The sequence below is a fragment of the Crinia signifera genome, chromosome 5 (assembly GCF_055691185.1).
Source record: "Crinia signifera chromosome 5, ASM5569118v1, whole genome shotgun sequence".
Taxonomy (NCBI): domain Eukaryota; kingdom Metazoa; phylum Chordata; class Amphibia; order Anura; family Myobatrachidae; genus Crinia; species Crinia signifera.
This window is the reverse complement of record NC_139221.1, coordinates 27782962-27788557: the sequence shown is the minus strand read 5'-3', so window position 1 is coordinate 27788557 and position 5596 is coordinate 27782962.

The window sequence follows — 5596 nt, the reverse complement described above, 5'->3', positions numbered from 1 at the left end:
TCCCCCCCCCCAATCAGGTGAGCGTCTCCCTCTCTCTCCCGAGGCCCCCCATGCAGCAACGCTGCGGCCATCTCCCGCCGCCACCTGCTCGCCCACACCCCCCGCGCGCCCCGTGGAGTGAGATGCTGCTCCTTCACTCTCCTCCTTCTCCCCCCCCCTGCTGTGGAGCGAAGCGGCGCCGGCGGCCGCTTCACCCCCCCTCTCGTGGAGTGGGTGAGCGCCGGGGCGCCCCCTCCCCCCCGCCTGGGGCGCTCTGGTGCCTTGCACCGGCTCTGCTCCCGATGATGTCACCTGCCCAGCATTATGCCAGTTCGGGGGACTAGTGGGAAAGGGTTACCACTATTAACAAATTCCCTGGTGCTTAATGGAAAAGGGGTATAAAGGTTTATACTGTATGTCATATGCACTAACCCCAGAAGGCGTTCCCGAATAACACAGGGTCAAATGCACCCAGTTACCCTAACACTAAACTCTCCATGTAGCTCTTCATCTGTATATATCCTATAAGAATTTCTATGTACATTTACTTTGTGTAAACCTTTGAATGACGGAGACCATGACGAAAACGGGCGAAGAAGACATTTTAAAAAATAAAAATAAAAAAACTCAGGATTTCTTCAAAATTAATATATTTAATCATTAATCTGTTAATTTTAGTAGATTAAAAAAAGTCTCTAACACATAATATGACTAAACCTTATATACAGTACATTACATATGTTTTGCTAAGCTGCATTATTCTGTATTATCAAACATGTCAGTATTGTAAATAAATTGGATTTCAGAATAAAATACGCTTTTACTAACAGACCTCTGGCCTTTTGTTTATTCTGTTGGCAGATGCCTACAAGTTAGGTGCTGAGTGGATGTGAGCAATGAGAGTAACCCACACATTGATTCATGGGTAGGTTTTAAGGAATATTATAGAAGCAGCAGTCAATACAATAAGATATCAAGCTCTCTCAGGCTAAGTAATGTACAGCTGTACAGCACTATGGCATTCCATTAACACAGTGACAGACTTGTGCAGAGCTGTAAGAGGATGCGGCCAGTGAGTGTTGGAGAGAGTGGGGTGTCCTGGAGCAGCACAAGTAGTATTTACCCTCAACTGCAGCCCATTCCCTGCTTTGACTCACAGTTGCTGCATGGTGTGGGGAGAGACATTATACCTTCTCCCCTAGGGCCAGATGTACTAAGCTTGAAAAAAGTGATAAAATGGAGAGTGATAAACCACCAACCAATCAGCTACTAACTTCCATGTCACAGGCTGGGTTTGAAAAATGACAGGTAAGAGCTGATTGGTGGGTGGTTTATCACTTTCCATTTTATCACTTTTCAAGCTTAGTACAAGTGGACCTTAGTACAAGGGTTGTTCTACTACAGTACTTGAATCATCTGTAAAATACTCAAAACAGCAGGATAATGATCTGGTTTAATGTGACCCACCCTCTTTTGTTATGGCGGATTGATAATCATCCAGGGCACCCTGCTTCGAGGCTGGACATGTTCATGAACAGAAACTTTTATAGAGGCATGTAAACAAATTGCACCTAAAGTATAGACAGTCTGAACTTTAAGTATAGTAAATAATATTTACACCGACATGTGATGTTTTTTAGACAGATGAGTCATGTACGTTGGTGGACATAGGCAAATGCAGGAGGGGTTTCCAGTTGTCCAGAAATTCCTCTCCCCAAACACAGTATGGGACTATTGTAATAAATAACTAAGTTCTGAAGAGGTGGCAGGCCAAAATGAGGATTTTCAAATAGCTATGACACATCAAGCCTGCCAACTCCCCATGGATCCGCGTTTCCTGGCACTAGGGGGTGACGGGATACATGATGACCGCTTATTTTTCTGGGGACTGGGATTCCCCACAAATTTGTGAGTCTCATAGAAGTTCTGAAACATACAGTAAGCTTTTTTTTTAAATGTAGATGAGCACCCACAGCTATTGGCTGTGTGTTGTGTTGTAAGGAGAGGTCAGCCAAAATAGATAATTCACCTTTTTTACTGTCACCTTCACCTCCAAGCAGTAATTAAAAAAACTGGGGTCTGATATTTGGGAACAATCACACCGCCATTCAGGAAACCCCCCACCCAATTACCCCTATCAAGGTAATTTATAACCCACAACACTTTGTGGGAAGGCATTATGTACGTAGCACACACACATACACTGATTGTTGGCCATGCCCTGTGAAAATTCTCTCTGTGACCTCTTGCAGGTTTATGGGTCCCGCTGCAGATGCACAGAGGGGATAAGAATAGAATTAACTCCGTTTTCTCTCCCTTGGGAACACTCCCTGAATTCATTCAGTTCTCTGCCAGTCTCTTTAAATACTCAAACCTTATTTATGTCATGAGACTTAAACCTTGTGTGGCCCTAGGCAAGATACTGTTTTGGGGCCCCCCTCCATCAAACAATCCATAGCGCTATATTTTCAGACCGGATTCATGCCCCTTACATTATTTATACATTTTCCTCCTATTGTAATGGCAAATTGCCATGAGGGGCTTAGAAATATCATAATCCTACATTTTCCCCTGATGTTATGGGAGTTTCACAGGCATGTAAGTGGATGTGGGTAACGTTCTCAGACACTTACCCACTTCCAAAGAGGTTCAGCTGGAAGCACTGCAAAGGCAGGTGCAAGTGTGGACAGTCACTGGGATCGTACACTGATGGTGGGCTGCTTAGAATCAGCGGCAGCGTTACAGCACACAGAGGTGCGTTTGAATATAATCATATCTACAATTTACACTCTACAATCTACTCTTAACACATAGCAGCTTAAACCAAGCAACACTTAGGCCCTTATTCAGATCTGATCGCAGGAAAAATTTGTTCTCAAAATGGGCAAAACCATGTGCACTGCAGGTGGGGCAGATGTAACATGTGCAGGGATGGGGACTCGATTTGCGGGACCCTCCCGGCCATTCCAGGAGGGTAGGCAAGTATGCTTCAGCTGCAGCCTATAGAAGCAAGGGAGGCAGCGAACACCTCCCTCTGGGACTGCCTTGGGTGACTGAAGTTGAAGCCATTGCAGTTTCACGGACTGCATCTGGCTTCACTACAGTGATGGATTGTACCTGGGGGTACTATTTATTTATTAATTAACAGTTTCTTATATAGCGCACACATATTCCGCAGCGCTGTACAGAGTATAGTGGAACATTCACATCAGTCCCTGCCCCAGTGGAGCTAGTTACAATCTATATTCCCTACCACATGTACACGCACACACAGACAGTCTAGGGTTAATTTGTTGGGAGCCAATTAGCCTACCAGTATAGTTTGGGATTGTGGGAGGAAACCGGAGTACCTGGAGAAAACCCACGCAAGTACAGGGAGAATATACAAACTCCGCACAGTTAGAGCCATGGTGGGAATCGAACCCATGACCTCAGCGCTGCGAGGCAGTAATGCTAACCATTACACCATCCGTACTGCCCTACCCATAGATAAAAAATCGCCACTGCAGGTTACTATTCCCAACAGATGTCCACGTGAATAGTGTATTGGGCAAATGTTGAGGAAAACCTGAAATCTTTGTGTCGATCATTTATGTGCTGACCATACACACACACACACACACACACACACACACACACACACACATACACACACACACACACACACACACACACACACACATTAACCTTTTAGATGTTTTTTCCAGGCTCTTGCATGGTTTCTTTATTATGGTATGTGGTCACGACCATCCCAAGCCTAATTTTTTTTTTGTAAGCAAATATAGATTTTAGCTCCCCTCATTGTGGGTGGAGCTACAATGTGGGTGGAGTATCAATTTATATGTAAAAATAGAGACTGTGCACTGGAGGTGAGCGCCAAAATTATAGTGTATGGCCGCATAATAGAACCAATTCACATTACACCACACTGTGGCAGCTAGAGCCCCTTAGACACACTGCATATTACACATTGTGCCACACACCGTAATGCCCATTACACATTGTGCCACACACTGTGATGCCCATTACATATTTGCCACATTAGTGCTGCTTTCCTACATGCTCATAGGTAGGGGGTTCTAGCTCAATGCCAAGGGCTTAATGCTCCATGCCAGGGGCTTCATGCTCATTTTATTATGGGGGAATACATGCTCGTTGCCAAGGGGGAGTGAAATGCTCATTGCCAAGGGGGAGTTAAATGCTCTTTGCCAAGGGGTAGTAAAATGATTGTTGCTAAAGGGGTGTGAAATGCTCGTTGCCAAGGGGGAGTTAAATGCTCATTGCCAAGGGGTAGTTAAATGCCATTAACTGTAAGGAAGACAGCCGCCTGCCGCACACAATTGGAAAGCCGTGACAACCGGACAGAGAGCGGGCTACCCGGCTGTATACTCAGAGCAGGTCCGCAGCTATTTTAAACAGGTCAGGGATATCCGAGGTGACATAATACAGTATAATTACTATTCGATGTGCATTATTGCTTATGCTGCATGAATTTTGCTAACGAGCACTGACATAATGACATCAGAAGTCCCTTATGATATGTGATGACATCAGAAGCTCTCACTAATGATTATTTCCAGGAGTTCACACACACATATACTGTATATAAAAGCATAATTTGTATTTTATGGCCATATTATTCCCTAGCTGCTCTCTTTGACACACCTGCCAATTATAACGTACTAAAAATAAAAACTAAGCTTTAAATATATGGTGTGACACTTTCCTGGAGAGAGAGAGAGAAGCATCACCGAGGTCGTCCGTCTCTCACCCCACACATCTCAGGGAACTTACTACGCTCATTTTGGGTTCTTTTCAAACTGTAAAGGAAACTTTCAGTCTCACACATATTAATAGCTATGATTACATGGATACCGCTTGTTGTAAGTAGCAACAGGATTGGATAAGTGTTTAGAAATGTAACTTAGAAACAACCGCAGACAATAAACTGAGCCCATTTTATATTGTCATGGGATGCTGCAGGGCAACACCGGCAATAAAGCAGCAGCGCTTTACTCTGTAGTTAGGTGTGGTGCCAGTAAGGGACGTTCCGTAACACAACTGGCAAAATAGCTTAAAGCAAAAGAGAATCTGTGAATATGACACAAACTGGTTTTCTGGACAACATTCTATTAATATAAGGAGAACATTAAGGGGATAATTGGCTCAGCGTAAATTCACTGCTTAACGAGCGGATAAACACCGCCCGGCAGGTGAGCGAATGTCCCCCTCTCCTCGCCCAGCGAATGGGCACATTTGCATGCGAGTTAATGTGTTGACTGACACGTCCATATGGATGCGGCCGTACGTGCGAAAAATCCTTTGATGGTTGCCGACGACGATCAAAGGTTTTTTTTGCCCGCTCGCAGATCTGGGCTGGATATGGCAGAAAAGGGGGCAACAATCAACCATTTGGTCCAAAATAATGGAAAATAGCCAAAAATGATAATTTGACAAATCTGTTAGATCAAATGAATGTAACCAGTTTGACCAAAGATCATTGTCAGTTTTCCAGTGTTTGGGAGCAAATGGTCGATTATTATATTATCCATTACATTACCAGATTTTTGTTCCCATCAGATGGATTGGACAGATAAATCTTTATGTGTGTACCCAG